Genomic DNA, 24,197 nt, shown 5'->3' on the forward strand with positions numbered 1-24,197 from the left:
CTGTTTATCATCTTGTTTTATACTGTTTTAGATGGATCCTCTGTTTATCATCTTGTTTTATACTGTTTTAGATGGATCCTCTGTTTATCATCTTGTTTTATACTGTTTTAGATGGATCCTCTGTTTATCATCTTGTTTTATACTGTTTTAGATGGATCCTCTGTTTATCATCTTGTTTTATACTGTTTTAGATGGATCCTCTGTTTATCATCTTGTTTTATACTGTTTTAGATGGATCCTCTGTTTATCATCTTGTTTTATACTGTTTTAGATGGATCCTCTGTTTATCATCTTGTTTTTCCTACTTAGAAAAATTGACATTTTAGCTTGACCCAAAATAAAATGTAACATTTGACATTTTCTTTTCTGTGGCTTACTATATTGAAACCCCAAAATAAAAACAGTGTTATTAAAATCTCCCCTACAGCTGTAAACAAAGACTCTACTATTTCAAAGAGAGGCTTTATCCTCTCACACTCCATAAAACAGTGAACAATAGTTTATCTTATATTACATAAAGGACATCCATCTCCAACATCTGAGTTAATGACAGAAACAAAAGCATTAACTGCTTTGATGCCATGCATCACCCTCCATTACATATCACCAGTACCCTTTTGTAACGGTGGTTTGTACAGTGCTCTCCATGCTGGCTTTACCTTGTCATCAAGGTCCAGTTTTACCCTCTAAGGAGTTTCTTTTCTATTCTTCAATGTATCTTTATTTAAAATCTTGACACACCCCCTATATAACTCCTTCCCATTCACCTCATCCAAACCCACCTCTTCCAACCCTCTCAAATCCACTAATAAAGCCTTTCTGTCTGACTCTGGGATATTGGGTGTAATCAAATCAAATTTTATTGGACACGTAAACATGGTTAGCAGTGTAGTGACATGCTTGTGCTTCTAGTTCCAACAGCACAGTAATATCTAACAATTCCCAACAACTACCTAATACACACACATCTATAGGGGTGAATGAGAATATGTACATATAAAAATATGGATGAACGATGGCCGAGCGGCATAGGCATGGTGCAATAGATGTTATAAAATACAGTATATACTTGTGATATGAGTAAAGTAAGATATGTAAACATTATTAAAGTGACATTATTTAAAGTGGCACTGTTTAAAGTGACTAGTAATCCATTTATTAAAGTGTCCAGTGATTGGGTCTCAGTGTAGGCAGCAGCTTCTCTGTGTTAGTGATGGCTGTTTAACAGTCTGATGGCCTTGAGATAGAAGCTGTTTTTCAATATCTCAGTCCCAGCTTTGATGCACCTGTACTGACCTCGCCTTCTGGATGATAGCGGGGTGAACAAGCAGTGGCTCGGGTGGTTGTTGTCCTTGATGATCTTTTTGGCCTTCCTGTGACATCGGGTGGTGTAGGTGTCCTGGAGGGCAGGTGGTTTGCACCTGGTGATGCGTTGTGCAGACCTCACTACCCTCTGAAGAGCCTTACGGTTGTGGGCGGAGCAGTTGCCGTACCAGGCGGTGATATGACCTCAAATGACAAAGGCAAAAACCTTTTGAGAACAGGATGGCCACACCCCCACATGTTGAGTTTTTATGACTAAACACCACTGCCCCCCCCCCACCCCACTCCTGTTGCCACATAACTTCATTTCCATATTACTATGCGTTTCTTGTAGAAAAATGATGTCACTTCCCTTTGCCTTTATTATCTCATACACTATGACTCTTTTTTTCCCGTCTCTTGCCCCATTTACGTTTAATAAAGAAGAAATCTTAAAACTGCTCATGGCTGAAAAAAATACAGAGTAAGAAACAGAAAACACATCTCTTTACAGAGTTAAGGCTGAGACTGAACTCAGAAAACACATCTCTTTACAGAGTTAAGGCTGAGACTGAACTCAGAAAACACATCTCTTTACAGAGTTAAGGCTGAGACTAAACTCTTTCATTTCCTTTAGAATTTACCTCACTTGTCTCCTGACCACTTTCTTTAGTCTAGTGATTTCTGGGCTTGTCAAACCTCCACCCGTTTTGACATCAGAAACTTTGCTGATACAGTAAACATTTCACTTTCAGGAAAAAAATGTGTTACATTATAATTCTGCGTATATCTCTTCCCTTTTGTCAAATTCAGAAATTGACGTACCTTCTCAATCCCATACCACCCTTTCACCCCATTTCTCTCACTATTTTGTTGTGACGCATCAGATGACTCACTCTCACTATCCTCCCCAGAGGAAAACTCCACCATCTCTACAACCTGTTTATTTTTGTTAAATATTTGTATTTATTTAACTAGGCAAGTCAGTTAAGAACAAATAATTTTTACAATGACGGCCCACACCAGCCAAACAGACGATGCTGGGCCAATTCACCATATTTTGCCCCACTGTAGCTCAGTTGGTAGAGCATGGCGCTTGCAACGCCAGGGTTGTGGGTTCGATTCCCACGGGTGGCCAGTATTTAAAATGTAATAAAAGTGTATGCACTCTACTGTAAGTCGCTCTGGATAAGAGCGTCTGCTAAATGACTAAAATGTAAAATGAAAAAAATGTCCTGACCGGATGCCCAAATATGGGCATGCACACATCATCCGGACACAGGGTCATAAATCAAACGTTTAACGCATGTCGTCTACTGTATTCTCTCTAAGGACACTTTTCTCATTCCGGAGTGAGAGCGCATATGAAGTGTCTATGTTGAGCATGAAAGTGGTAATTTGAAACAGTTATTTGGCAACTTTAGTTGTGATTGATACCAACCTCAGTAAAGCCAATTCTAAAGGGTAGTTTCACCAGGACATCTAACTGAGGCATTTCAACAGTGGTACAGCAACAGGTAGCCATGGAGACATGCACTTATTAAACACATCCCCTACATTCATCTAGAAATATAACAGACTTTATTATAGTTTCACCAGGACATCTAACTGAGGCATTTCAACAGTGGTACAGCAACAGGTAGTCAGGAAGACATGCACTTATTAAACACATCCCCTACATTCATCTAGAAATATAACAGACTTTATTATAGTTTCACCAGGACATCTAACTGAGGCATTTCAACAGTGGTACAGTAACAGGTAGTCAGGGAGACATGCACTTATTAAACACATCCCCTACATTCATCTAGAAATATAACAGACTTCATTCTAAAAATATAATGTTGAGTATATTATCAAAATATTGCCACTTTATTCTCGAAATATTGCCACTTTTAAAAGTACTATCAAAAAAGTGTGACTTTAGAGAGAGAGAAAAAAAGAAAGAAGGGATTGCGGGGTAATTTAATCAGATTGGCTTTTTGGACAGGTCAGAGTCAATGTTTGAAGTTGTTGGCAATACACTGTAGATGTATGTGTTCAAAAGTAGCTCCCAATGTCTTCAAATCCCTGGGGAGAAAGGAGCTGCTACCCCTGTGGAGAGAGGAGCTGCTACCCCTGGGGAGAGAGGAGCTGCTACCCCTGGGGAGAGAGGAGCTGCTACCCCTGGAGAGAGAGGAGCTGCTACCCCTGGGGAGAGAGGAGCTGCTACCCCTGGGGAGAGAGGAGCTTCTACCCCTGGGGGGAGAGGAGCTTCTACCCCTGGGGAGAGAGGAGCTGCTACCCCTGGGGAGAGAGGAGCTTCTACCCCTGGGGAGAGAGGAGCTGCTACCCCTGTGGAGAGAGGAGCTGCTACCCCTGGGGAGAGAGGAGCTGCTACCCCTGGGGAGAGAGGAGCTGCTACCCCTGGAGAGAGAGGAGCTGCTACCCCTGGGGAGAGAGGAGCTGCTACCCCTGGGGGAGAGGAGCTTCTACCCCTGGGGAGAGAGGAGCTGCTACCCCTGGGGAGAGAGGAGCTGCTACCCCTGGGGAGAGAGGAGCTGCTACCCCTGGGGAGAGAGGAGCTTCTACCCCTGGGGAGAGAGGAGCTGCTACCCATGGGGAGAGAGGAGCTGCTACCCCTGGGGAGAGAGGAGCTGCTACCCCTGGGGAGAGAGGAGCTGCTACCCCTGGGGAGAGAGGAGCTGCTACCCCTGTGGAGAGAGGAGCTGCACCCCTGGGGAGAGAGGAGCCTACCCCTGGGGAGAGAGGAGCTGCTACCCCTGGGGAGAGAGGAGCTGCTACCCCTGTGGAGAGAGGAGCTGCTACCCCTGGGGAGAGAGGAGCTGCTACCCCTGGGGAGAGAGGTGCTACCCCTGGGGAGAGAGAGGAGCTGCACATTGTAAGAGCTGTAAAGAGAGAGGGAGTGGAGAGAGAACAGGCAGAACCTGATATGTAAATGAGCAGAGCAAACGAAAGTAACTTTCGACGACCGAATGATCATTCAGACTCTGTTTCTATTGAGAGAGAGATAAAAGGTAAGATGATTATTGTGTATTCATATAGTTGATGATATTGTTATGTGTATTAATATAGTTGATGATATTGTAATGTGTATTAATATAGTTGATGATATTGTTATGTGTATTAATATAGTTGATGATATTGTTATGTGTATTCATATAGTTGATGATATTGTTATGTGTATTAATATAGTTGATGATATTGTTATGTGTATTAATATAGTTGATGATATTGTAATGTGTATTAATATAGTTGATGATATTGTTATGTGTATTCATATAGTTGATGATATTGTAATGTGTATTAATATAGTTGATGATATTGTTATGTGTATTAATATAGGTGATGATATTGTTATGTGTATTAATATAGTTGATGATATTGTTATGTGTATTAATATAGTTGATGATATTGTTATGTGTATTCATATAGTTGATTATATTTTTGGTGGACAGTGTTATAATAGTCCTACTGTCCTTAAAATGTTTTTGATATAAATTAGATGCGTGGGGTGAATTCGTTCTGTGCCCATCTGTGTGCCCCAGGGTGATCGCTCCTACACTATGTAGAATCTAAAAGGGTTCTTTGGCTGTCCCCATAGGAGAACCCTTTGTAGAACCCTTTTTGGTACTAGGTAGAACCCTTTTGGGTTCCATGAAGAACCCTTTCCACAGAGGGTTTTACACTGAAGCCAGAAGGGTTCTACCTGGAACCCCAAATAATCTCCTATGGGGACAGCCGGAGGACCCGTTTGGAACCCTTTATTCTAAGAGTGTACTGGATCATAGGTCTATAGACAAGTCTTCTCAAAACATTTTTAAAACATTTTGTGGAAAGCCAAACAATAACTTACACTTCCTCAAAACAGGTTGTGTGTATTCATTAGTGCCGACCGTAGCAAAACGTTTGGCAACAGAAACCGTTTAGGTCATATTGTACAGTGTTTGGAGTAAACTGTTTATGCATCATTTTAGAACTGTTGGCTGTGGAGTAAACTAATGAATACAACCCAGTTTGTAGCCAACAACTCGGCTGTTTATACCTGATGCTGAAACCTGAACATAGCCTGAGGGGTGTACTATGATGCAAGCTAGATATACTGGTTTTCTAAAGTTAGCCAGCTTCAGTTATCTTCACATTCCATCTCAGGCCTCATCCATCAGAATATACAGAGTGCATATTACTATCAGCTTCAGTTATTTATTCCATCTCAGGCCTCATCCATCAGAATATACAGAGCGCTAGTCATCAGGAAGCTGCTCTCTCATCAGAACAGAAAATATCTCAATGACTTGACATGTTCTGGTTGTGAATTCAGGCTACAAGGTGACAATCCTGTCAGGGATTATTGTAAAGTGTGTAGATAAATTAAATGTAATGTTAGTATAGTGAATGACAGTAAAACACTCCTAACGGTCTACTACTACTGAGACAGGTTGGTGTAATGTTAGTATAGTGAATGACAGTAAAACACTCCTAACAGTCTACTACTACTGAGACAGGTTGGTGTAATGTTAGTATAGTGAATGACAGTAAAACACTCCTAACAGTCTACTACTACTGAGACAGGTTGGTGTCAGTTTAATCAGACAAAATGGAGCTGACTGGACGTGGTCAAGTCAAATTCAATATATCAATATTCAGATATTATAGTTCTACATTTAACATTTCAATGTAATTGTATCATAGTTCCTCTATAGCGTAGTGATCCTCTACATTTCATATGATAATGTATTTGTATCATAGTTCTACTATAGTGTAGTGACCCTCTACATTTCATATGATAATGTAATTGTATCATAGTTCCTCTATAGTGTAGTGATCCTCTACATTTCATATGATAATGTAATTGTATCATAGTTCCTCTCTAGTGTAGTGATCCTCTACATTTTATATGATAATGTAATTGTATCATAGTTCCACTATAGTGTAGTGATCCTCTACATTTTATATGATAATGTAATTGTATCATAGTTCCACTAAAGTGCAGTGATCCTCGCTATTTGAGCCACTTCACAATTCCAACCAAGTGACCCAATTGGTGCCAATGGCACGATGCATAGGTTGTTGGCCTTTTACATGTGCGACCTGGGTTCGCTTCCCTGCCCCGCTGTTCGCTACATTGGTGTCAGAAGTGGTATGGTGTCTGGGAGGCCATCAGAATGCATGGACCGGATGTGTGAGGGGTTCTGGTAGTTGAAGCACGGGACTTGCTTTTATAGGGAGCAGTGTGAGCCAGGTTACAATTCCCATCGCAGCTATAGGACCCTGTTTATACTGATACTGGGTTAACCCTATTTATACTGATACTGGGTTAACCCTATTTATACTGATACTGGGTTAACACTATTGATACTGATACTGGGTTAACACTATTGATACTGATACTGGGTTAACACTATTGATACTGGTACTGGGTTAACACTATTAATACTGATACTGGGTTAACACTATTAATACTGATACTGGGTTAACCCTATTTATACTGATACTGGGTTAACACTATTAATACTGATACTGGGTTAACCCTATTGATACTGATACTGGGATAACCCTATTAATACTGATACTGGGTTAACACTATTTATACTGATACTGGGTTAACACTATTTATACTGATACTGGGATAACACTATTTATACTGATACTGGATTAACACTATTTATACTGATACTGGATTAACACTATTTATACTGATACTGGGTTAACACTATTTGAGCACATCAATTTACAAAAATACTCATCATAAACGTTGATAAAATTTACAACAGTTATAGAAATAATTATAGATATACTTCTCCTTAATGCAAACGCTGTGTCAGATTTTAAAATAGCTTTACGGAGAAAGCATATTTTTCAATATTCTGAGTACAGACCTCAGCAATCAAAGCAAGCTATACAGATACCCGCCAAGTTCTGGGTTCAACTAAACTCAGAATTAGTATTATAAATATTCTCTTACCTCCGAGGACTCCGACTTCCACAAGAAACATTCGTTTTGTTCAAAATACTCCATATTTATTTCCAAATACCTCCGTTTTGTTCGTGCGTTCAGATCACTATCCAAAGGCATAACGTGCGAGCGTAAATCAGGACACAAAAAGTCAAAAGTCAAAAGTATACTGATACTGGGTTATACCTATTTATACTGATACTGGGTAAACCCTATTGATACTGATACTGGGGTAACACTATTGATACTGATAATGGGTTAACCCTATTTATACTGATACTGGGTTAACCCTATTTATACTGATTCTGGGTTAACACTATGTATACTGATACTGGGTTAACACTATTTATACTGATACTGGGTTAACACTATTGATACTGATACTGGGTTAACACTATTTATACTAATACTGGGTTAACTTCTATGGGCTACGTGGGACGCTAGCATCCCACCCCCGGTACACACTATCAACAGCCAGTGAAATATCAAGGGCTCCAAATTTCTCAAACATACAACTTTCTCAATCTTACACCCTTTGAAAGATAAACATCTCCTTCATCTAACCACGTTGTCCGATTTCAAAAAGGCTTTACAGCGAAAGCATAAAGTTAGATTATGTTAGGACAGTACATTGACAAAACATTACATACAGCCATTTTCAATGCAAAGACAGGCGTCACCAAAAGCAGAAAACCAGCTAAAATTATGCACTAACCTTTGACAATCTTCATCAGATGACACTCCTAGGACATTATGTTAGACAATACATGCATTTTTTGTTCTATCAAGTTCATATTTATATCCAAAAACACGAAAGTATTGCCACGAAAGTACAAAAAAAAAATATTTACGTTTGTTCAAACATGTCAAATGTTGTATAGCATAAATCTTTAGGGCCTTTTTCAATCAGAACTTCAATAATATTCAAGGCGGACGATTGCATTGTCTTATAAAATGTTTCGGAACGAAACAGTCCTCACATGCATGCGCGTCATAGTAGTATAGGCCATCCGCTTATGACAAACTTTCCAGGCTTCTCGATCGGTCAGTTTTTACCGGAGAAGACTCAAACCACTTTGTAAAGACTGTTGTCATCTAGTGGAACTCACTGTGTGTTTCATAGGCAAAGGCATGAAAGTAATTCCACACATCAGCTTTCCACTTCCTGTTAGGATTTGTCTCAGGGTTTTGACTGCCATATGTTCTGTTATACTTACAGACACCATTCAAACAGTTTTAGAAACTTCAGAGTGTTTTCTATCCAAATCTAATAATAATATGCATATCCTAGCTTCTGAGTTTGTGTAGGAGGCAGTTTAATATGGGCACATTTTCAAAATTCTCAATACTGCCCCCTAGCCCCAACAGGTTAACCCTACTTGGGGCGGCAGGTAGCTGCACTCCAACGCTTTAGTGGTTAGAGCGTTGGATTAGTAACCAAAAGGCTGCAAGATCAAATCCCCGAGCTGACAAGGTAAAAATCTGTTGTTTACCTCTGAACAAGGCATACCTGGTTGGGGCTAGGGGGCAGTATTTGCGCGGCCGGATAAAAAACGTACCCGATTTAAACTGGTTACTGCTCTTGGCCAGAAACGAGAATATGTATATAATTAGTAGATTTGGATAGAAAACACTCTAATGTTTCTAAAACTGTTTGAATGGTGTCTGTGAGTATAACAGAACTCATATGGCAGGCCAAAACCTGAGAAGATTCCATACAGGAAGTGCCCTGCCTTACAATTTGTTCTCCTTCTGTGGCATCTCTATCGAAAATACAGCATCTCTGCTGTAACGTGACATTTTCTAAGGCTTCCATTGGCTCTCAGAAGGCGCCAGAAAGTGGAATGACGTCTCTCCAGTCTCTGGGCAAAAAACAGAAGGAGATTTTGTAAGTGGTCAGGCTGAGAACAGTGACACTGGAGATGCGCGTTCATGTGAATTCTCCATGTTTTTCTTTCTCTCTTTGAATGAATACAATGTTGCCCGGTTGGAATATCATCGCTATTTTACAAGAAAAATTGCATAAAAATTGACATGCTTCGAAGTACGGTAATGGAATATTTTGACATTTTTTGTCACGAAATGCGCTAGCGCGTTACCCTTAGGATACTGACCTGAACGCACGAACAAAACAGAGCTATTTGAACATAACTATGGATTATTTGGAACCAAAACAACATTTGTTGTTGAAGTAGAAGTCCTGGGAGTATATTCTGATGAAGAACAGCAAAGGTAATCCAATTACTCTTATAGTAAATCTGAGTTTGGTGAGGGCCAAACTTGGTGGGTGTCAAATTAGCTAGCCGTGATGGCCGGGCTATCTACTCAGAATATTGCAAAATGTGCTTTCACCGAAAAGCTATTTTAAAATCTGACATCGCGATTGCATAAAGGAGATCTGTATCTATAATTCTTTAAAAAAATGTTATGTATTTTGTGAACGTTAATCGTGAGTAATTTAGTAAATTCACCAGAAGTTTGCGGTGGATATGCTAGTTCTGAACATCACATGCTAATGTAAAAAGCTGGTTTATGATATAAATATGAACTTGATTGAACAAAACATGCATGTATTGTATAACATAATGTCCTAGGAGTGTCATCTGATGAAGATCATCAAAGGTTAGTGCTGCATTTAGCTGTGGTTTTGGTTTTTGTGACATATATGCTTGCTTTGAAAATGGCTGTGTGATTATTTGTGGCAGGGTACTCTCCTGACATAATCTAATGTTTTGCTTTTGCTGTAAAGCCTTTTTGAAATCGGACAACGTGGTTGGATTAATGAGAGTCTTATCTTTCAAATGGTGTAAAATAGTCATATGTTTGAGAAATTGAAGTTATAGCATTTTTGAGGTATTTGTATTTCACGCCACGCGATTCCACTGGCTGTTGACTAGGGTGGGACGCTAACGTCCCACTGCCCCAGAGAGGTTAACCCACTGTTCCTAAGCCATCATTGAAAATAAGAATTTGTTCTTAACTGACTTGCCTAGTAAAATAAATAAATAAATACTGGGTTAACCCTATTTGTGCGATGCATAGGGTGTTTTCCTTGTTCACCAGTGACCTGGGTTCACTGCCCTGCCCCACTGTTTGCTACAATATTAATATCATAGATTACCTGTTAACCTCTATGGGCTAGGCGGGACGAATTCGTCCCACCTACGCAACAGCCAGTCTAATCCTGTGGCGCGATTTTCAAAACGTTTGAAATGCTATTACTTCAATTTCTCAAACATATGACTATTTTACAGCTATTTAAAGACAAGACTCTCGTTAATCTAACCACACTGTCCGATTTCAAAAAGACTTTACAACGAAAGCAAAACATTAGATTATGTCAGCAGACTACCCAGCCAGAAATAATCAGACACCCATTTTTCAAGATAGCATATAATGTCACAAAAACCCAGAAGACAGCTAAAAGCAGCACAAACCTTTGATGATCTTCATCAGATGACAACCCTAGGACATTATGTTATACAATACATGCATGTTTTGTTCAATCAAGTTCATATTTATATCAAAAAACAGCTTTTTACTTTAGCATGTGACGTTCAGAACTAGCATACCCCCCGCAAACTTCCGGGGAATTTACTAACCATTTACTAAATTACTCACGATAAACGTTCACAAAAAGCATAACAATTATTTTAAGAATTATAGATACAGAACTCCTCTATGCACTCGATATGTCCGATTTTAAAATAGCTTTTCGGATGAAGCACATTTTGCAATATTCTAAGTACATAGCCCGGCATCACAGGGCTAGCTATTTAGAAACCCAGCAAGTTTAGCCTTCACCAAAATCACATTTACTATAAGAAAAATGGTCTTACCTTTCCTGTTCTTCGTCAGAATGCACTCCCAGGACTTCTACTTCAATAACAAATGTTGGTTTGGTCCCAAATAATCCATCGTTATATCCGAATAGCGTCGTTTTGTCCGTGCGTTCCAGAAACTATCCGAAATGGCAAATAACGGTCGCGCGCATGGCGCTTTCGTGACAAAAAATTCTAAATATTCCTTTACCGTACTTCGAAGCATGTCAACCGCTGTTTAACTTGTTAGGGCTAGGGGGCAGTATTGTCACGGCTGGATAAAAAACATACCCGATTTAATCTGGTTACTAATCCGACCCAGTAACTAGAATATGCATATACTTATTATATATGGATAGAAAACACCCTAAAGTTTCTAAAACTGTTTGAATGGTGTCTGTGAGTATAACAGAACTCAAATGGCAGGTCAAAACCTGAGAGATTCCTTTACAGGAAGTGGCCTGTCTGACCATTTCTGGAACTTCTTTGCCATCTCTATCTTTTACAAGGGATCTCTGCTCTAACGTGACACTTCCTACGTCGTCCATAGGCGCTCAGAGCCCGGGAAAAAAACAGAATGTCGTCATCCCAGCCCCAGGCTGAAGCGCTTTATCGCCTTTCTCAAGTGGCCGATCAAGGTACTCTGGGCTTATGCGCATGACCCGGTCGCCCCCGTCTTTGTGATTTTTCCCTCTGTTTGCTGAAAAGGAGATTCCCGGTCGGAATATTATCGCTTTTCTACGAGAAAAAATGCATAAAAATTGATTTTAAACAGCGGTTGACATGCTTCAAAGTACGGTAAAGGAATATTTAGAATTTTTTTGTCACGAAATGCGCCATGCGCACAACCGTTATTTACCATTTCGGATAGTTTCTGGAACGCACGGACAAAACGACGCTATTCGGATATAACGATGGATTATTTGGGACCAAACCAACATTTGTTATTGAAGTAGCAGTCCTGGGAGTGCATTCTGACGAAGACAACAAAAGGTAATCAAACTTTTATAATAGTAAATCTGATATTGGTGAGTGCTAAACTTGCCGGGTGTCTAAATAGCTAGCCCTGTGATGCCGGGCTATGTACTTAGCTATTTTAAAATCGGACATATCGAGTGCATAGAGGAGTAATGTATCTATAATTCTTAAAATAATTGTTATGCTTTTTGTGAACGTTTATCGTGAGTAATTTAGCAAACTGTTAGTAAATTCCCCGGAAGTTTGCGGGGGGGTATGCTTTTTCTGAACGTCACATGCTAATGTAAAAAGCTGGTTTTTGATATAAATATGAACTTGATTGAACAGACATGCATGCATTGTATAACATAATGTCCTAGGGTTGTCATCTGATGAAGATCATAAAAGGTTAGTGCTGCATTTAGCTGTCATCTCTATATGTTTGAGAAATTGAAGTAATAGTATTTCAAACGTTTCAAATATCGCGCCACTGGATTCAAGTGGCTGTTACGTAGGTGGGACGAATTCGTCCCGCCTAGCCCATAGAGGTTAAAATCAATTTTTATGCCATTTTTCTCGTAGAAAAGCGATAATATTCCGACCGGGAATCTCCTTTTCGGCAAACAGAGGAAAAAATCACAAAGACCGGGGCGGCCAGGTCACGCGCCTAAGCCCAAAGTACCTTGATCGGCCACTTGAGAAAGGCGATAAAGCGCTTCAGCCTTTATCAACAGGGTGAAATGTAACAAATTACATCAAAGTTGGGAGATAACCAGTCCCAGTTTAACATCTCTACTCAACAGCCAGTGTAATCCCGTGGCGCGATATTCAATTACCTTAGAAATGCTATTACTTCAATTTCTCAAACATATGACTATTTTACACAATTTTAAAGACAAGACTCTCATTAATCTAACCACACGGTCCGATTTCAAAAAGGCTTTACAACGAAAGCAAAACATTAGATTATGTCAGAAGAGTACCCAGCCAGAAATAATCAGACACCCATTCTTCAAGCTAGCATATAATGTCACATAAACCCAAACCACAGCTAAATACAGCACTAACCTTTGATGATCTTCATCAGATGACAATCCTAGGACATTATGTTATACAATACATGCATGTTTTGTTCAATCAAGTTCATATTTATATAAAAAAAAACAGCTTTTTACATTAGCATGTGACTAGCATGTGACTAGCATTCCCACCGAACACTTCCGGTGAATTTACTAAATTACTCACGATAAACGTTCACAAAAAACATAACAATTATTTTAAGAATTATAGATACAGAACTCCTTTATGCACTCGCTATGTCCGATTTTAAAATAGCTTTTCGGTGTAAGCACATTTTGTAATATTCTGAGTAGATAGCCCGGCCATCACAGGCTAGCTATTTTGACACCCACCAAGTGTGGTACTCACCAAACGTTGATTTACTATTAGAAAAGTTTGATTACCTTTGCTCTTCTTCGTCAGAATGCACTCCCAGGACTTCTACTTCAATAACAAATGTTGGTTTGGTTCCAAATAATCCATAGTTATATCCAAACAGCGGCGTTTTGTTCATGCGTTCAAGACACTATCCGAAGGGTAAAGAAGGGTGACGCGCCCGACGCGTTTCGTGACAAAAAAATTCAAAATATTCCATTACCGTACTTCGAAGCATGTCAACCGCTGTTTAAAATCAATTTTTATGCTATTTTTCTCGTAAAAAAAGCGATAATATTCCGACCGAGAGTCGTTGTTTTCGTTCAAAGAGAGAGAAAGTAAAAACATGGTGTCGGCTTGTGCCCGCGCCTCCAGTCTCATTGTCCTCAGGTCGACCACTTACCAAATGCGCTAATGTTTTTCAGCCATGGCCTGCAAAGCCACCATTCATCGTTCTGGCGCCTTCTGAGAGCCTATGGGAGCGTTAGAAAATGTCACGTTATGCCAGAGATCCCCTGTTTTGGTTAGAGATGATCAAGAAGGCCATGAAATGGTCAGAGAGGGCGCTTCCTGTTTGGAATCTTCTCAGGTTTTGGCCTGCCAAATGAGTCCTGTTGTACTCACAGACACCATTCAAACAGTTTTAGAAACTTTAGGGTGTTTTCTATCCAAATCAAACAATGATATGCATATTCTAGTTACTGGGCAGGAGTAGTAACCAGATTAAATTGGGTACGTTTTTTATCCGGCCGTGCAAATACTGCCCCCTATCCCCAACAGGTTAAATCACCATGACAACCATTTCATTATTTCTCCAGAGCAGCAAGGGAATCTATAGACTCAACCTTTGTAGAATCACAATCACCTTTATTCACCAAGTACATTTGCACGTACATATGTAGGATCTTAATTTGAGCCAATTTACTACAGCAGGAAAATATTCCTGCAGGAACAGGAAATGTGAATTATTATGTGAATTATACTTAATTGACATTTTTGTAGGAGTTACTACATTTTTCGTAAGGAAAAGATCTAAGTGGAAATTACAAACTTCAGAAGCCTTTGTAAACCTTTTACATTTGAGTCATTTAGCAGACACTCTTATCCAGAGCATACATTTGATGCATTTTTATTTTAATGTACTGGCCCCCCATGGGAATCGAACCCACAACCCTGGCGTTGCACACACCATGCTGGCGTTGCAAACACCATGCGCTACCAACAGGGCCACAAGGAATACACTACAAGTTTTACATGTCCTGCATTGCTGGAAAGTTATTCTGCAGTGGGGGGTGATCAAATGAAGATCCTATATCTGTACATATAATTGTACATGGGGATATGTATGGGGGTCTATAACATCCAATCACAGAGGTTTACAGCAGCTGACAGTTGCAATGTTATTGCTAATAAGTCAAACTGCCCTTTTCAGATAAAGATTAGCCTTCCCTGTAGCTCAGTTGGTAGAGCATGGTGTTTGCAGGGTTGTGGGTTCAATTCCCATGGGGGGCCAGCACAGAAAAAATAAAATGTATGAAATGTATGCATTCACTACTGTAAGTCGCTCTGGATAAGAGTGTCTGCTAAATGACGTAAATGTAAAGACATAATCTCTGTACAGATGTAGGATCTTAATTTGATCACCCTGTTGCAGAAAAAATAAACTTGTAGTGTATTTGAGTGTAATTAAACTTTAAAAAAGGTTTCTGAAGATGATAAATTCCACAAAACTGTTCATTAATTATAATCCACATAATAATTAAAATGTCCTGTTTCTGCAGGATTATTTTCCTGCTGTAGCAAACTGGCTCAAATTAAGATCCAACACCTGTAGCAATATACCTCTAATGTATATGGCTATATCAGGATATATATACCTCTCTCTAATGTATATGGCTATATCAGGATATATATACCTCTCTCTATTGGATATGGTTATATAAGGATATATATACCTCTCTCTAATGTATATGACTATATCAGGTTATATATACCTCTCTCTAATGTATATGACTATATCAGGATATATATACCTCTGTAATGTATATGACTCTATAAGGTTATATATACCTCTCTCTAATGTATATTGCTCTATCAGGATATATATACCTCTCTCTAATGTATATTGCTCTATCAGGTTATATATACCTCTCTCTAATGTATATGACTATATCAGGATATATATACCTCTCTCTAATGTATATGACTATATCAGGATATATATACCTCTCTCTAATGTATATGACTATATCAGGATATATATACCTCTCTCTAATGTATATGACTATATCAGGATATATATACCTCTCTCTAATGTATATGACTATATCAGGATATATATACCTCTCTCTAATGTATATGACTATATCAGGATATATATACCTCTCTCTAATGTATATGACTATATCAGGATATATATACCTCTCTCTAATGTATATGACTATATCAGGTTATATATACCTCTCTCTAATGTATATGACTATATCAGGATATATATACCTCTCTCTAATGTATATGACTATATCAGGATATATATACCTCTCTCTAATGTATATGACTATATCAGGATATATATACCTCTCTCTAATGTATATGGCTCTATCAGGATATATATACCTCTCTCTAATGTATATGACTATATCAGGATATATATACCTCTCTCTAATGTATATGACTATATCAGGATATATATACCTCTCTCTAATGTATATGACTATATCAGGATATATATACCTCTCTCTAATGTATATGACTATATCAGGATATATATACCTCTCTCTAATGTATATGACTATATCAGGATATATATACCTCTCTCTAATGTATATGACTATATCAGGATATATATACCTCTCTCTAATGTATATGACTATATCAGGATATATATACCTCTCTCTAATGTATATGACTATATCAGGTTATATATACCTCTCTCTAATGTATATGACTATATCAGGATATATATACCTCTCTCTAATGTATATGACTATATCAGGATATATATACCTCTCTCTAATGTATATGACTATATCAGGATATATATACCTCTCTCTAATGTATATGGCTCTATCAGGATATATATACCTCTCTCTAATGTATATGACTATATCAGGATATATATACCTCTCTCTAATGTATATGACTATATCAGGATATATATACCTCTCTCTAATGTATATGACTATATCAGGATATATATACCTCTCTCTAATGTATATGACTATATCAGGATATATATACCTCTCTCTAATGTATATGACTATATCAGGATATATATACCTCTCTCTAATGTATATGGTTATATCAGGATATATATACCTCTCTAATGTATATGACTATATCAGGATTGGCTTTTGACCATTTGACATCTTTTATTTACTGTTGTTTAGGCTGGTTGAATGAGTTGCCTGTGAAAGCTACTTCATCTGCAAGAAAACAGACGGCTGCACCAGTGACTGTAAGTTATGTGATTTCCTCATATGAAATTAAAAGTAGGTTTGTAACCTACGCAGTTACAAAACGGCTGTTGAAACTGTGGCACATATTTCTCGGTAACATTAAATAAATGTGTTGGTATGTAGGAAAGACTGGCAGACTCTCGTACTGTATGTCTAGGTTACCTACAAACTATTATAAGGTTAGGGCGACGTCAGACATTAAATAGTCAGAGTAGGTTTGAGATATGATCACTTATCATGCTGACAAACCTGATGGTCTCTGTGAACTGATCTGAACAGGTTTAGACTGGTCATCTATGATATGTAGGTTATATAAAGTACATTCTCTGACTTGCTAATGGTAGGACTATAACATTATGTTGATCTGAACAGGTTTAGACTGGTCATCTATGATATGTAGGTTATATACAGTACATTCTCTGTCCTGCTACTGGTAGGACTATAACATTATGTTGATCTGAACAGGTTTAGACTGGTCATCTATGATATGTAGGTTATATAAAGTACATTCTCTGTCCTGCTACTGGTAGGACTATAACATTATGTTGATCTGAACAGGTTTAGGCTGGTCATCTATGATATGTAGGTTATATAAAGTACATTCTCTGTCCTGCTACTGGTAGGACTATAACATTATGTTGATCTGAACAGGTTTAGGCTGGTCATCTATGATATGTAGGTTATATACAGTACATTCTCTGTCCTGCTACTGGTAGGACTATAACATTATGTTGATCTGAACAGGTTTAGACTGGTCATCTATGATATGTAGGTTATATACAGTACATTCTCTGTCCTGCTACTGGTAGGACTATAACATTATGTGAACTGATCTGAACAGGTTTAGACTGGTCATACATTTTAGGCCTTCAGTCTATATTCTCAGGTACATTTAGAAAATAACAGATTGAAAGACAATATATATCCTACTTTTAATGAATAAAAATAATTTTGAGATTTGGCCTTGTGTTGTTGCACTGTCTATAACTACTTAATAACAAACAGTGAAATTTGACTGTCTATAACTACCTTAACAAACAGTGACTTATTATTATTATTAATATTATTATTATTGTTGCTGTACTGTCTATAACTACCTTAACAAACAGAGACTTATTATTATTATTGACAGTTACCATGGAGATGAAATGTCCCAACTACATGTTCATGTGATGCATTAAATCACCTGACTGTTTCTATGTCTGTTAGTAAATGTTTTATTTCTCAAAGAGATAATGAATAAATGATAACAATTGACCTTCAATAATTAGTTGTTACTGTGTTGACCACAACCAACATGTTGGATCTCTGTTTAGTTGTCACTGTGTTAACCACAACCAACATGCTGGATCTCTGTTTAGTTGTCACTGTGTTAACCACAACCAACATGCTGGATCTCTGTTTAGTTGTCACTGTGTTAACCACAACCAACATGTTGGATCTCTGTTTAGGTGTCACTGTGTAAACCACAACCAACATGCTGGATCTCTGTTTAGTTGTCACTGTGTTAACCACAACCAACATGCTGGATCTCTGTTTAGTTGTCACTGTGTTAACCACAACCAACATGTTGGATCTCTGTTTAGTTGTCACTGTGTTAACCACAACCAACATGCTGGATCTCTGTTTAGTTGTCACTGTGTTAACCACAACTAACATGCTGGATCTCTGTTTAGGGGTCAGTGCTGTAAAATGAGTCTCTCTGAGGAGAGAGAGGAGGGGGGCCCTGCCTCTAAAATGAGTCTCTCTGAGGGACATGACACCAAAGCTAAGAGGTAAGATGACAATTTTATGAAGAATTTATTATGTTTATTTCCAAAATAAATAGCAATCTCAAGATGAATGCAGTTACTGTAAATCTCTCTAGATAAGAGCATCTGCTAAATCAGGGGTTCTCAATCCGGGGTCTGTGGAGGTACTGCAGGGGTTCCGCGGCACCCTGACTGTACTCGTTGCAATGTAAGACATTTGATAGAACTTTCACATGACACGACAACTTTGCCTGCTCTTAATTATTGCCTAATATAATGGCATGCATATTTTTTTTAACCAATTGTGATCGTTTTTACAAGCAGAATTCTGACAATATTACCGTTATATCAACACACTCTTCACACCCGTTTAACAACTCTAAATAGCTTTGGCATAGTAGACATCAAGTCCCTTGCCAATAATGTTGCCGACAACGTTGCATACAATGTTAATTTTCATCAAACACATATTATGCCCTAGATGCCTTCAATTGCCTAATTTATAGCCATGTCCAATTTAGGATTATTTTTTAACAATGTGATGTTGCGCTCCAAAGGGAGAACTTGAAATAACATGATGTAGATAATTAAATAATTTAAAAAAACTTGTTTATTATACACTCTTAGAAAAGAAGGTTCCTTATAGAACCAAAAAGGCTTCTATCACTTCCTTAATATATGGAACCACTAAAAGTGATATATATTTTTGGGTTCAGTGAAGAAGAACCTCTAGAGTTCTGATCAACGAAAGGTTAATGTTTTGAGGACGTGAACCCAGCAGCCCTCCAGGGGTCAGATCAATTCATCCCGTTTTTTCCAGCGCCCGGACCGGGATATAAACCAGCCACCTTTGAACCACAGGTCCAACTCCTGCCACAGCTCCAACTCCTTAGCCGCTGGGTGAAAACCTGAGTTAATTTTGTGAAATAAGCATGAGTTAATCTGCCAAAATGAAGACAAAATGTTTTAGAGACATACATGGTATCACTTGTTATACATAAGTATTATACATAAATCATTGCCAAAAGCACAAGACATATATTATTAATGGATTGATCATATAGAAATATAAAACATTATTTTTAACCACTCCAAAGCAATGACGTGTTTGAGGAACCATTTGACTCACTGCATTATTCTATAGTATTATCAAGACACCTGCTGTTAACTCTTAAATCCGTGGAGGGCTTCTCCCTCTCTTGTTGACGGATGCTGGCTACCTCTGTCCGGTTCTCCTCTCTTCACTAGATGGACGGTAACTTTAGTGTTTAAACCCTCTGTGTCCAAGGACCAAACTTTTGAATATTATTTTCGGGGCTCCTCAGTAGGCTGGACACATTACATTTTTAACAATGTTTTTTTTGTTGATAAAAAGTACTTAATTGCATCCGCCATGGAGCCCAGTTTCGTAACATTACCTTATGTCTCTAGTTGTGAAGTAATTGCTAAAGAACAGGCCTTATTTCAGGTCATTTTTCACCCTGCCAGCTCCTATTAGTTCTATTGAGCACTGCAGCACCAACTCACCTTCTGTTCTGCTTTTCCATTGTTATCAATGAGACTTGTCGGCATTAAATTGAACGATGACCTCAGGTAACTTATTAACAGTATTACAGCTACTTTTTGAGTGATATCACTATTCGCCTGTGTTTATGTTGTGGTGACCCACAGTACTAAATGTTAAACATTTTCTGGTCATGGTTAACCATATGTGTTTTCAGAAAAAGGTTTACAACTATAACAAAACACGTCCCTGTCCTCTTTTTCAAGATGTAGCCGATTTAAACAGACAGAAGACATTTTTTAATTAAGAAATAACACTTTTTTTAACGACTTGTTGTCCCTAAATGGCTGCTGGGTAATTTGATCGAAATCTTCGTTCGTAGGCATCAGTTTGAGCGAATGAAGCGCAGGTTCACTGATTTGCAAACCAAATGGACAGGTCTAGCTCATTGATTTGTAGATCTGACGCAGTTTGCTACCTCAGATTATGAGCCCAGCAGGTGTCGTGAATGAGTTATGTAGAACCCACAGAAGGCCACAGGGAGGAGTAAGAGAGATATAAACCCACACTGATTTTTACCTTAAAAACCCTGAACCTAACATTCACTCAAATGTATTTATAAAGCCCTTTTTACATCATCAGATGTCTCAAAGTGCTATACAGAAACTCTAACCCTAGGTATAATCTATTTTATCCTTAACCCTAGTCCTAGGTAGAACCTATTTTAGCCTTAATCCCTAACCCTAATTGTAGGATAGGGTAGAGTAGCCTAGAACACGTTTATAAACTATTTTAGTTATACTATTATGTTAGTAAATACCATTATAGCACTAAATAGCATGTTGATTATTTTGTTAATCAAAACCTGTCTAATCATTTTGCTTTTTTGTTTTGTTATTTTATTATATTTATTGTTGCAAGGCAGAACACTTGATAAACAAGACACATTCGTTTTATTTTCAAATGTGGTTTGAACTGGGTGACCTAGTAACCTCTATGTGAAAGTCCAGGAATTGGTGTAGGATAGGTGGGGCAGGTTTGAGATTGATCTAACGAATTAATGATAAAAATACACTTTATTTCTCAGCTGCCTCACAAATGTCTGTCAGTGAATTAATAACTTTTAATTGCTAAATATTTCCAATAGATGGCAGCATAAGACCACAAAGCATCAGTTATAGGCTACAAGCGGCAATATGATTGACATAAAATAGCATGCAACCACAGACTATATGTCCCATGATTTTCTAAAATGGCCACTTTACTTTAGTTAGATATATATCTCATATTAGGCCTGTGTTGTTTTTGGGAGAGCAACATAAATAGTGACTATAGCAGGTATTGAACCCCGGGTAAATGATCACTAGTCACCACCTCAACCTTAGTATACATGCATTATAAAACATTTTCTTAATTCCGAACTGAATTTGGTAAAAGGGCTTTTATGTTCTCTGCGCCATCGTCTTGGAACGCCTTACAAAATACTTTTAAACTGGAAGAACTCGTCCCGATTGGTATTTTTAAATCACTGATGAATGATCTTGAGACTGATTCCCTGACCTGTCAATGTTTTTAATATGCTGTTTTGATTTTGTTATACTCTTGTGAATTCTATGGTTTTTACTAGATTACTTGTAGTTTTTCATGTTGTTTGTCTGTAATTTTTGTAATGTCTTGGTGCTGGATATCTTGGCCAGGACGCTCTTGAAAAGGAGATTTTAAATCTCAATGAGCCCTTCCTTGTTAAATAAAGGTTAAATAAAATTAAATAAAATTCATATCTCATATTGGGACTAAACGGCCACGATACAGAAAAGACAAGAGTGCGTCTTCCAGCCCGCCAATAAATTACATCATGCAACCCTCCCGGTGAGGAAATTTACCTCAACATGCCCCTGGAGAAGGCAGAGTGACGACACCAGCCTTTTAGTGGGGCTGAGTTGACTACTTGTGTGAGAAGGCAGAGTGGGTCGATGCTGGTTGATGAATTTGACAATGAATGTACTGGGAAAATACGTTTTTCTCAACCAGAGGTGACTGAATTAATGTTCAGGCTTATTGGTAATCGAAATAGTGATGAAGTACAATTTCAAAACATGCCCCTATTTAAGATTACTCTGATGTTTCTTTGTTGATGTACCCAATGATTAATGATAGACCTACCGAGCAAGTTATGTCCTCATTGTGATTTTACAGACGTATTTAATATCTCTTATTTATACACTTTATTTGATTATTTATGAAATACATATTGTTATATTTGGTAGCACTTATATGTTTTTCCTCCAACCCCTTTCGATGTGAACGGATAAAGATCAGTGATACTATCAAGAGCAGTGTGCGGTTTCCTTTTTCCCTCAAAACATGAGCATAAAAACAGGTAATAATAAACATGAATCATCATTATTTTACTTCACGGTTATCTATTAAATGCTTCTTCTGTCCTTCCTCTTGCGTTAGCAGTGTGGAAAGGGACAGAAAGAAGCCACACAGGAGTTTTCCTGTGAGGGGGAGTGGTGGTGTATCCCGGGAGAAAACTAAACTAATCTTCTGAAATATCATTTGTGGTCTTATGCTGCCATCTATTGGAATTATGTAGGAACTGCAGTACTACTAAATATTTTTTAATTCCTTACTAAAGTAGTAATTACTCAGAATTGCAAGATATAACATTTTCTAGTTCATTTTACCACTTAACCTGTTAGGGATAGGGGGCAGTATTTTCAAGGCCGGATAAAAAAACGTACCCGATTTAATCTGGTTATTACTCCTGCCCAGAAACTAGAATATGCATATAATTAGTAGATTTGGATAGAAAACACCCTAAAGTTTCTAAAACTGTTTGAATGGTGTCTGTGAGTATAACAGAACTCATATGGCAGGCAAAAACCTGAGAAGATTCTATATGGGAAGTGCCCTGTCTGACCATTTCTTGTCCTTCTATAGCCTCTTTATCGAAAATACAGGATCTCTGCTGTAACGTGACATTTTCTAAGGCTTTCATTGGCTCTAGGAAGGCGCCAGAATGTTGAATGATAGCTCTGCAGTCTCTGGGCGAAAAACAGCAGGGGTTTTGGTGAGTGGTCCTTCTGAGGACAATGGCACTGGTGCACGCATGCATGTGACGACTCCATGTTTAATTTCAGTGTTTGAACGGATACAACGTCTCCCGGTTGGAATATTATCGCTATTTTATGAGAAAAATTGCATAAAAATTGATTTTAAACAGCGTTTGACATGCTTCGAAGTACGGTAATGGAATATTTTGAATTTTTTTGTCACGAAACGCGCCGGGCGCGTCACCCTTCTTTACCCTTCGGATAGTGTATTGAACGCACAAACAAAACGCCGCTATTTGGATATAACTATGGATTATTTGGAACCAAACCAACATTTGTTATTGAAGTAGAAGTCCTGGGAGTGCATTCTGACGAAGAACAGCAAAGGTAATCCAATTTTTCTTATAGTAACTCTGAGTTTGGTGAGTGCCAAACTTGGTGTGTGTCAAAATAGCTAGCCATGATGGCCGGGCTATCTACTCAGAATATTACAAAATGTGCTTTCACCGAAAATCTATTTTAAAATCGGACACCGCGATTGCATAAAGGGGTTCTGTATCTATAATTCTTAAAATAATTGTTATGTTTTTTGTCAACGTTTATCGTGAGTAATTTAGTAAATTCACCGGACGTTTTCGGTGGGTATGCTAGTTCTGAACGTCACATGCTAATGTAAAAAGCTGGTTTTTGATATAAATATGAACTTGATTGAACAAAACATGCATGTCTTGTATAACATAATGTCCTAGGAGTGTCATCTGATGAAGATCATTAAAGGTTAGTGCTGCATTTAGCTGTGGTTTTGGTTTTTGTGACATATATGCTAGTTTGAAAAATGGGTGTGTGATTATTTCTGGCTGGGTACTCTCCTGACATAATCTAATGTTTTGCTTTCGTTGTAAAGCCTTTTTGAAATTGGACAATGTTGTTAGATAAAGGAGAGTCTTGTCTTTAA

At 38.1% G+C, this 24,197-nt stretch overlaps 1 long non-coding RNA gene across 1 annotated transcript; it reads left to right on the forward strand.

The window, feature by feature from the left end:
• Positions 1 to 4,278: 4,278 nt before the first annotated feature.
• Positions 4,279 to 23,071, forward strand: LOC123740220 (uncharacterized). The gene is made up of 3 exons (XR_006768211.1): positions 4,279 to 4,319; positions 16,860 to 16,927; positions 18,605 to 23,071. It is a non-coding gene; the product is annotated as an uncharacterized lncRNA (long non-coding RNA).
• The last annotated feature ends 1,126 nt before the right edge of the window (positions 23,072 to 24,197 follow it).

Source organism: Salmo salar, unplaced genomic scaffold, assembly GCF_905237065.1.
Source record: "Salmo salar unplaced genomic scaffold, Ssal_v3.1, whole genome shotgun sequence".
Taxonomy (NCBI): Eukaryota; Metazoa; Chordata; class Actinopteri; order Salmoniformes; family Salmonidae; genus Salmo; species Salmo salar.